The 11602-nt window shown below is 43.1% G+C and overlaps 1 protein-coding gene across 2 annotated transcripts in view; it reads left to right on the top strand.

The window, feature by feature from the left end:
• The window catches only part of scarf2 (scavenger receptor class F, member 2), a 59172-nt gene that overhangs the window by 2002 nt on the left and 45568 nt on the right, over positions 1-11602 (top strand). The window lies entirely within an intron of this gene.

Below are 11602 nucleotides of genomic sequence, written 5' to 3'. Positions count from 1 at the left end.
CAGAGCTACAGACCCATAAGGGTCCATTTGGTTCCATGTGTACACTCAGAGCTACAGACCCATAAGGGTCCATTTGGTTCCATTTGTCCACTCTCAGAGCTACAGACCCATAAGGGTCCATTTGGTTCCATTTGTCCACTCTCAGAGCTACAGACCCATAAGGGTCCATTTGGTTCCATTTGTCCACTCTCAGAGCTACAGACCCATAAGGGTCCATTTGGTTCCATTTGTCCACTCTCAGAGCTACAGACCCATAAGGGTCCATTTGGTTCCATTTGTCCACTCTCAGAGTTACAGACCCATAAGGGTCCATTTGGTTCCATTTGTCCACTCTCAGAGTTACAGACCCATAAGGGTCCATTTGGTCCCTAACTGTCTCTAATTGAGTTGGGAACCCATGATTTATTCTACAGTTGAGCCACAGACCACCATCTGATGAGATGTAGCCTAATATAGCAGATCCAAAACTTAGAATATTTTGTTGTCTTTGGATAAACTTTTTCCATAATTCCATGCTATAGTATATATAGCCTATTGATGTTGGCACCGTTATAGGAGAGATAGCACACCAACGTCTACATTCTCTAATAATTGTGGATAGACTTTCTTGTAAAATAAGTATAATGCAGATGTTTAACAATAATTGTTTAACTATTGAGAGTGTAAAAAAAAAACATGTTTCACTCTCAAGAGTTAGAGATCTGTAAGTATGGGCCCATTTGGTTACCAACTCTCCATCATCTTTTTAACTGAGGACCACCTTTCCCTGTGGGTCACTGGGGTGGTCCCCGGGCCACTGGGGTGGTCCCCGGGACCACTGGGGTGGTCCCCGGGTCACTGGGGTGGTCCCCGGGTCACTGGTTGGACAGCACTGATCTGCATAGCACTCGTGGCATCTGCTGATGAGCTCAAATATAATATTGTTTTTTTTCTCCTTTGATTATTATTATTTTTAACGTAGGCCCACGTCCTGCTACGTGTTTTTATACTTAACAGGGATGTTAGTCAGTATTTGGGGCAGAATGAGGCACGAACGAGAAGGAGACCATAAAGTGTTGAGTTAAATTGAAAAAGAATCATCAATTTCCCTAAAAAAACGACCATGTAGGACAGCCTATATTCGACCTTGAACACCCCAGCCTTATATTATATATAGATATATATATAGATATATGTATATATACAGCCTTATATTATATATAGGCATGTTTTACAAAGCAGAGATGATAGTTGTGCTTGAAATGTATCGGCTACTGTAATTCTGCATACTGTTAATACATACTTCAATCAATCAATCAATCCTTAATGATCATGCAGGTCAACTCTCCTGTGCCTCAGACAGTGTGCACAGATTGAAGATATTATTATATTTTTGGCCCAACAGCAATAATAACACAAACTTTGTCACAGTAAAACCTTGGCCCAATTTAACTCCAACAACTGGAACTAAACCAAATGGACAGTTACATTTATACACTCAGACTTTAATACACACGCTTCTTCTTTTTGGCTACAATATCTTGGATTTCTGGTGGTTGTGTTTGTTTAGAGTTTTGTAGTTTTTGTTTGTTTAATTCGTTTTCCTTCACCGGGAAGATGCAGCAAGCAAACTGTAGCCCAAAGTGGGGTCCGGGGACCCCCAGGGGTCCTTGAGGGAGTCCCAGGGGGTCCCCATCAGCTAAATGATAGGTTCCATTTGTACCTCTCAGAGTTAAATTATTATTGATTGGTCCTATAGAGATAGAAATTAACATTAAATGGGGGTCCGTAGACTAATGCATGTCAAACTGGGGGTCCTTGAAATTAAACGGGTTTGAGAATCACTGCTAGAGCCGTAGAACTCTTCTCTTACGAGGGTCCCTGCATGGATAATTAGTGTCAATTTGGGGGTCCTTGACATGAAAAGGTTTGGGGACCACTGGCCTGTATACTGTTGCAGTCTCACATCCCCATATTGAAATGTAGTGTAGCACGTTGTACGGCTGGTTATTATGATTGTGTGTGTGTGTGTGTGTGTGTGTGTGTGTGTGTGTGTGTGTGTGTGTGTGTTGTCAATGAGGTCATGTGCTCTTAGGCCTGACTCACACCTTCGCAACAGATTGATGTATAGCTGATGCATGAGACGCGTTTACTGATGCAAGCTCACAATGCATTTCCAAATGGGAGTCACATGGTTTGACACAACATGTGTGTTGTATGAGGGGAGGGGGAGGGGGAGGGGGGCAGTCGAAACACAGCCGAAAGCCGTACAACAAAAATGTTGTGTCAAACCATGTGACTCCCATTGGATCTAGCATGCATTAATGTTGTATGCTAGATCGAAAGGTGTAAGTGAGGCCCTATAGTGTGTTAAAGCAGTGGCTTCTTGTATCAAGGGCACCATTCGGACCACCATTCCATGGCATTTAGCCTCTCAAACCCAGAACTCTGAATGTTCTGTTATTCCGTGGAATAGGATTTTGTCCATGCTGTGTCTATGTTGGTACCATTAGGAGAGATATCAGGGTCCGTGCTGTGTCTATGTTGGTACCATTAGGAGAGATATCAGGGTCCGTGCTGTATCTATGTTGGTACCATTAGGAGAGATATCAGGGTCCGTGCTGTTGATGTTGGTACCATTAGGAGAGATATCAGGGTCCATGCTGTGTTGATGTTGGTACCATTAGGAGAGATATCAGGGTCCGTGCTGTGTCTATGTTGGTACCATTAGGAGAGATATCAGGGTCCGTGCTGTGTCGATGTTGGTACCATTAGGAGAGATATCAGGGTCCATGCTGTGTCTGTGTTGGTACCATTAGGAGAGATATCAGGGTCCGTGCTGTGTCGATGTTGGTACCATTAGGAGAGATATCAGGGTCCATGCTGTGTCTGTGTTGGTACCATTAGGAGAGATATCAGGGTCCGTGCTGTTGATGTTGGTACCATTAGGAGAGATATCAGGGTCCGTGCTGTGTCGATGTTGGTACCATTAGGAGAGATATCAGGGTCCATGTTGGTACCATTAGGAGAGATATCAGGGTCCGTGCTGTGTCTATGTTGGTACCATTAGGAGAGATATCAGGGTCCGTGCTGTGTCTATGTTGGTACCATTAGGAGAGATATCAGGGTCCATGCTGTGGTGATGTTGGTACCATTAGGAGAGATATCAGGGTCCGTGCTGTGTCTATGTTGGTACCATTAGGAGAGATATCAGGGTCCGTGCTGTGTCGATGTTGGTACCATTAGGAGAGATATCAGGGTCCATGCTGTGTCTGTGTTGGTACCATTAGGAGAGATATCAGGGTCCGTGCTGTTGATGTTGGTACCATTAGGAGAGATATCAGGGTCCGTGCTGTGTCGATGTTGGTACCATTAGGAGAGATATCAGGGTCCATGTTGGTACCATTAGGAGAGATATCAGGGTCCGTGCTGTGTCTATGTTGGTACCATTAGGAGAGATATCAGGGTCCATGCTGTGTCTATGTTGGTACCATTAGGAGAGATATCAGGGTCCGTGCTGTGTCGATGTTGGTACCATTAGGAGAGATATCAGGGTCCGTGCTGTGTCTATGTTGGTACCATTAGGAGAGATATCAGGGTCCATGCTGTGGTGATGTTGGTACCATTAGGAGAGATATCAGGGTCCGTGCTGTGTCTATGTTGGTACCATTAGGAGAGATATCAGGGTCCATGCTGTGTTGGTACCATTAGGAGAGATATCAGGGTCCATGCTGTGTCTATGTTGGTACCATTAGGAGAGATATCAGGGTCCATGTTGGTACCATTAGGAGAGATATCAGGGTCCGTGCTGTATCGATGTTGGTACCATTAGGAGAGATATCAGGGTCCGTGCTATGTTGGTACCATTAGGAGAGATATCAAGGTCCATGCTGTGTCGATGTTGGTACCATTAGGAGAGATATCAGGGTCCGTGCTGTGTTGGTACCATTAGGAGAGATATCAGGGTCCACGCTGTGTTGGTACCGTTAGGAGAGATATCAGGGTCCACGCTGTATCCATGTTGGTACCATTAGGAGAGATATCAGGGTCCATGCTGTATCGATGTTGGTACCATTAGGAGAGATATCAGGGTCCATGCTGTGTTGATGTTGGTACCATTAGGAGAGATATCAGGGTCCGTGCTGTGTCTATGTTGGTACCATTAGGAGAGATATCAGGGTCCGTGCTGTGTCGATGTTGGTACCATTAGGAGAGATATCAGGGTCCGTGCTGTGTTGGTACCGTTAGGAGAGATATCAGGGTCCGTGCTGTGTCGATGTTGGTACCATTAGGAGAGATATCAGGGTCCACGCTGTATCCATGTTGGTACCATTAGGAGAGATATCAGGGTCCGTGCTGTGTTGGTACCGTTAGGAGAGATATCAGGGTCCACGCTGTATCCATGTTGGTACCATTAGGAGAGATATCAGGGTCCACGCTGTATCCATGTTGGTACCATTAGGAGAGATATCAGGGTCCATGCTGTATCCATGTTGGTACCGTTAGGAGAGATATCAGGGTCCATGCTGTGTCGATGTTGGTACCATTAGGAGAGATATCAGGGTCCATGCTGTGTTGGTACCATTAGGAGAGATATCAGGGTCCGTGCTGTGGTGATGTTGGTACCATTAGGAGAGATATCAGGGTCCATATCCATGTTGGTACCATTAGGAGAGATAACAGGTTGTATTGATGTTGGTACCATTAGGAGAGATATCAGGCAAACTTTGATCAAAATAACAATTATTCTACAGTCTCTAATTGTGTATGTACTGTAGACTTCTTGTAAGTTACATAATGCAGAATAATTTTAACTCTTACGAGCGTAAAATGATATTCATTCATTTTACGATCTCAAGAGGATCTATAAGGCCGTCCCATTTGGTTACCAACTCTCCATCATTTAGCTGGGGACCACCTGGACCCCTCTCAGGGACCACTGGTGGTCCCCGGACCACTGGGGACCACCTGGACCCCTCTCAGGGACCACAGGTTGAGAACAACTGTGTTAACCCATTCTGACCTGAGATCAGATTCTAAAAAATGTCTTCTACATCCTGACAGTTTTTCTGAAAAAGCTATGTTTCTAATGTCAGTCGTTCTTCGATTAAAAAAAAAATAGCAGACCTACAAGCTCGTAGCGCGCCACTCGGTGGCGCGCCATGAGCTTGTAGATCTGCTATTTTTCAATAGCTAAAGCATAACATAGTGCTATAACACCAAAAGGGGTTCCGACCCAAAATGGATTAAAGTCAGGCTGAAGCAGCCAGATGGACATCAAACTGAAGGAATGTGCGGTTAGTTACAGGCTATAGCAAGCAGTGGGAGTGTTCCTGGAGCAAAAAAAGGACAAATAGTTGATCTTATCAAAAAAAGCCATGCTCTCTGCATGCATTTCTCAATCCAGTTTCCAACTGAGATGCAACAACGATATAAACCAAAGAGCTTGGCTTCACACTGTGAAGCTGTTCTCGTCACCGAGAGCTTCGTAGATTCCACTGCGGTCCAGTCTGTGTCGCAGTGTGTCCTGTCCTGTTACCGTCAAAGTCAAAAGTCGTATGATTTGTCACACATGTGTTACCGCAGAGAAACTTTTGACCCATGTCTTGGAGCGGTCATAAGCCGTGTTGCGCCTGTGAATCATTTTGATTAGATTCAAGATTCAATTATTTATTTGCCATGTCAACAAGTTGATATAGGAATTTGTCTTGGTTCATACTCAACATATACAGACAACCATAGATACACAAACAAGAAGGATAATACAATACAGAAACCAGCATCATAGGAAATTACATTCAGTTTTTTAAAGTGCTATATATGCATATTTCTATGAGTTCAGATGTCTAATGGCTACGGGGTAAGTGCTATCCCTGAAGCGAGATGTTGAGCTCTGGATACTTCTATATCTCCTGCCTGATGGGAGGAGATTGAAGAGGTGATGTGCAGGATGGGAGTTGTCTGCAATGATTTTATTTTGCCTTCCTAATTATTCTGGTTGGAATAGAGTGAGGAAAGTGTAGGGAGGCTACATCCTATGTTAGTTGATTTGATCCAACCCATTGATGCTGAGTAGTGCCAAGCAGGGATGGCGTTTTTGGGTCTCGTTTTTACAGTCTTTGGTATAATATGACCCGGCCCGGGGATCGAACCACCGACCTCCCAGTTTCAGGGCGGACACTCTAACCACAATACCACTGACTGGTGGATGGATGACCATGGATGACCATGGATGACCATGTCAATTTTTGAAGTGTCCAGCAGTTTGTCCATCTTGTCCCCTTAATTTAACTGGCCCGCCAATAGAGCGTTGCAGTCCCGCCCCCTTTCATGACGACGCCAGGCCCAGGAAATAGTTCCCAATGCATTTTTCCCTCATAGACATTTCAAGACGTATTTATTTAAAGACCTTATAAGCGTCGCTCAAAGCCAACTCTTGTCGTGACAAATCATGACAACAAACACAATATTTTGGACCAAACAAATAATTACAAAAAAAGTGTTTTCTTCTTCTTTCTAATTATTTGTTCAGCCCCGAAAAATTGTGTTTGTTTGTCATGATTTGTCACGACAAGAGTTGTCTTTGTCCGCGGCGTATAAACATCTTTAAATAAATACTTTCTGAAAAGTCTATGAGGGGAAATGAACGGGGATTTATTTTCCGGGTCTCTCGAGGGGGCCGGACTGCGACGCTCTATCCACACTTTTCCTGGGCTGTGTGTGCTCCAGTTCCTGTCGATTTGATCCAATGAAAGCCAATGAAACTGGTCAGATGACCAATGATATCCAATGAAATCAACAGGAACTGGAGCACACACAGCCCAGGAAAAGTGTGCATACATTTGAGATGTTGCACTTGAATGGCCTCTAACTATAACCACATGAACCCCAGCATCCTGAATCTGGACATGTCATAATAATAATAATTATTATATAATATAATATAGGCCAGTGTTTCTTTTTTTAGTTTTGGTCAAATATGTTTTTATTGAACAGATTATAAATTATTACAAAACATTATGATATGAACAAAAAAGAGAAAGAAATCCCTTAACCCATTCTGACCTGAGATCAGATTCATACGAGGTTTCCACTGGACACACACTGGTCTGATTAACCCATTCTGACCTGAGATCAGATTCTAAAAATGTCAGTCGTTCTTCGATTTTTCAAAAATAGCAGACCTACAAGCTCGTAGCGCGCCACTCGGTGGCGCGCTAGCTTGTAGGTCTGCTATTTTTCAATAGCTAAAGCATAACATGATGCTAACACCAACATGGGTTCCCGTTCAGAATGGGTTAACCCTCCCACCCATACTGCTCAGTGACACTGCATACTATATAATAAGATGATAGAAAGCTCATGGAAAACATCTGAAAAGAAACTGGCGTACAGTCAACCATATCAATGGTATCCTGTCTATTAATCGTTTCTACTCAGGTAATGGACAAGGGGGCAGCCAAACCTTATCAAACTGTCTCTCCCTGTTTCTCAGGACATACCTTATTCTCTCAAGACGAAGTGTAGTGAACTAGTCATTTAATTCAGCCAATGCTTAAATGCAGGAGCCTCTTCCTTCTTCCAGTGTGTCAGAATTAGTTCTTTCGCTGTAATCAGACCATATGAGAAGAGTTGTTTCTGTGCTTTCGTCAACATAGGCATGGAGTCTAGTGACAAACCCAGAATTAATTAATAGTACAGGATCGGGTGGTCAATATGAATACTCAAAATATCAGACGAGCGTCTCAAATATCTTAATCCAATATCTTTGTATCCGAGGGCATAAGGGCGAAGCTATATGAAGAAGATTTGCAGGCCAGCGGGTTTTCAATCCGTTTCATTTCCAAGGGGGTCAAATACAGACCCGCGGGGTCTGCGCGGGTGACCCCGTCATAAAGCGTTTAATACGTGGCTGATCTTCAATCCCCCGAGGAGTCACATGATCCACGGAGGCATTTATACATGCTGTTCAAGTTCAATATTTAGGTCTTTAGTCTAAGTCATGTGACTTCGTTCATCTGGTGAAACATTTCCTGCCGATATCCTCATGTTACTAAATTATAACTGCTGAATAATAACTAAGCCACATGTTGGATGTGTCACAAAATTGTGGTGGAACGAACAAGTACTCACATTTTTGTACGGGAGTAAAAGTATCGATACTGCAATATATATAGAAATACTACGTATTTATTGAGTATCAAAATGCACTTAAAAAAGTACCAAAAGTAAATGTGCTCAGTATGCCCAATAATATCCCATTTCAAGTTTTCAAATGTATAATAAATTATCATTTGAAAATAGCCGATCTACAAGCTCACGCTTGTAGACCGGCTATTTTCACATGGACGAAATGCATACAGGGATGCAGTTCATGGTTAATTAATGTATGTTTTGTAACAATAATAATCAAAATCTACATAGTAACTTAAAGTTTTCAAATAAGTAGTAGTGGTGTAAAAAGTGAAATATTTGCCTCTGAGATGTACAAATACCCCAAATTTTGTGTTAGCATTATGTTATGCTTTAACTATTGAAAAATAGCAGCTCTACAAGCTCGTAGCGCGCCACTCCTATTTAAAAAAAATCAAAGAACCACTGACATAGAAACATAGCTTTTTCAGAAAACTGTCAGGATGTAGAAGACATTTTTAGAATCTGATCTCAGGTCAGAATGGGTTAAAATTAAATGATCACAATGGTTATACACACTTCCTCAAAGACCCAGAGCTTGTCGTCATTCGGTGCAAAATGGAGAAGTTGTTGTTGAAGAGCTGTGACGTGTTCTGCCGAGTGAGCGTGAGAGAGCAGCAGAACTTTGGCAGGAGTCAAATATCTGTGTAATCCTGAAAAGAGCAAAACAGGAATGCATGCTTTGCTTAAAGTTGCACTAGTGCATTTTGTCGCACGGCCACAAACACCACGACGAATGCAATCCGTCTTTCCCGGAGTCAGTGCTGACATGAATTGACCGTGTGTCAAAGGTCAAGCAGGGTCAACTCCATACAACGCCCGACTGGAATTTGTCAAGATTATAGGAGGAGCAGTCTCTCTAATCGCATCCCTTCGAATAAGTCAGTGTCCCAGAAAAAATGGGTGCAGTACTTTAGTTTAGAAAGTTTTTTGGTTTAGACTAGTCATTGGTTGGACCAGTCATTATTAGTCCTACAACTACAACCTATCTCAAACCCTCACCCTAAACCTATAACCTCCCACGGGGCAGCACACCTAAACCTAACCTTAACCCATGTCTAACCAATGACTAGTCAAAAATGAATAGACTTTCAGACCAAGGAGGTACTAAATAGAACGCTGCAGTCCTGGCGTCACTCGCTCATCCCCTGGTTGGTTCACGGAAGTTATTCTCTTTGGAGAATAACACGGGGTCATCTTTAAATTGTTTCTCCAATACCGGTAAGCATTGTGGCCGTCCATATAAAATAAACAAACTGTCTCTGCGATGTTGTCGGGGAGGTGTCTCTGTATCGTTTAAGACAGTCAGTCAATCATTTAACCCATTTAGGCCTGACATTGAAATTTAAAGAATGTCTACTAACTTTCTGAAATACCTCATGTTTCTATATCAGTGGTTCACTGGTTCTCAATATTTCATGTCAAGGACCCCAAAAATTATATGTAATTTGCCGCCGACCCCCATCTGAAAATATGTTATTCCAGGTATACCTCCCAGAAGCAAAGATTTGAGTTCAAAACGCTCTGAAAGAATATATATATTCAAAGATTTGCTCACATTTTCACGATTTCTTAAAAAAATAACAGACCTACAAGTTCATAGCGCAGCCAGGCGTATAATTCAATTCATAAAAAGGAATTGTTTTTGTTCAATTGTTGTTTTTATGTGGACAGGCCCACCAGTTCATTTAGGACTCACTCACACCTGAGACACACGCAAGACACACTTTATGTGTCCTGTGTCTTCTGTGTGTCATGGGTCGCCTCAATGCATTTCTAATGGAATCAAGTCACATGGTTTCACCAAACATTTGTGTTTGATGGCTCTCTGCTCTCTGAGGCAGCGATGGCCGAACAGTTTGCGGAGCGGTCTTGGTATCGTGAAGGTCGCTATAGTTCGTATCCCCGGAACGGCACGTTAAAATTACCACCGCTGAACAAGGCATTGAACCCCTACCATGAAATGTTCTATGAGCAGGGCCTGGCTGTAAACAAGTTATTGAGCTTAGTCCAGTTACCCTGCAGGGTAAACATGGTACCTTTCCTTTCCTTAGTCCAGTTACCCTGGGTAAACATAGTACCTTTCCTTTCCTTAGTCCAGTTACCCTGGGTAAACATAGTACCTTTCCTTTCCTTAGTCCAGTTACCCTGCAGGGTAAACATGGTACCTTTCCTTTCCTTAGTCCAGTTACCCTGCAGGGTAAACATGGTACCTTTCCTTTCCTTAGTCCAGTTACCCTGCAGGGTAAACATGGTACCTTTCCTTTCCTTAGTCCAGTTACCCTGGGTAAACATAGTACCTTTCCTTTCCTTAGTCCAGTTACCCTGGGTAAACATAGTACCTTTCCTTTCCTTAGTCCAGTTACCCTGGGTAAACATGGTACCTTTCCTTTCCTTAGTCCAGTTACCCTGGGTAAACATGGTACCTTTCCTTTCCTTAGTCCAGTTACCCTGCAGGGTAAACATGGTACCTTTCCTTTCCTTAGTCCAGTTACCCTGGGTAAACATAGTACCTTTCCTTTCCTTAGTCCAGTTACCCTGGGTAAACATAGTACCTTTCCTTTCCTTAGTCCAGTTACCCTGGGTAAACATAGTACCTTTCCTTTCCTTAGTCCAGTTACCCTGGGTAAACATAGTACCTTTCCTTTCCTTAGTCCAGTTACCCTGCAGGGTAAACATGGTACCTTTCCTTTCCTTAGTCCAGTTACCCTGCAGGGTAAACATGGTACCTTTCCTTTCCTTAGTCCAGTTACCCTGCAGGGTAAACATGGTACCTTTCCTTTCCTTAGTCCAGTTATCCTGCAGGGTAAACATAGTACCTTTTCTTTCCTTAGTCCAGTTACCCTGCAGGGTAAACATGCTACCTTTCCTTTGCTTTGCTCATCATTTCAAGGCAGAATGCCATATATTTACTCCCAGCACTTCAGAGGAAGCTGAAGTGTTGTTGGGGCCGCCGGAGGTCACAGGCGTGGGAGGAAGAAGACACGCAACCATCCCTTCCTGACGGACATCATTTCATCCCTAAACACTTTAGCTCACAGCCCTCCAGCGCTTGGCGTTGCAGCGTGTTGTAAGCTTGTAGATCTGCATTTTTGAGTAGTTAAAATGTCCAGTCTATACAAGTTCACAACGTGTCAATTGATTGGCTAGTTGTTTTGGCTAAGTGTTTTTCCAAATAATAAAAAAAACAAAGGCAAAGAAGTTTTTAGGGATTAAAGGGGTTTAGCGGTGATGAAAATGGACCAAGTATTTGTATATGGGCCTCGACCCGAAAAGTCAGTAGAGTATTTGCACACTGGTTGTGGTGAACCAGTCTGGGCCAAATTATGCGAAAATGTCGGGGCTGAGTTGTTGTCTCAGTCCAGCCCTGGTTCACCACAGGTTCACACTTCAAAGACTCGACCACTGTCTGTCGGACGCTTACAAGACA

The sequence above is a fragment of the Protomyctophum bolini genome, assembly GCF_963924005.1.
Source record: "Protomyctophum bolini genome assembly, chromosome: 22".
In the NCBI taxonomy this organism is placed as follows: domain Eukaryota; kingdom Metazoa; phylum Chordata; class Actinopteri; order Myctophiformes; family Myctophidae; genus Protomyctophum; species Protomyctophum bolini.
The sequence above is the reverse complement of the archived record's forward strand: the minus strand, read 5'-3'. Positions and strand labels throughout refer to the sequence as shown.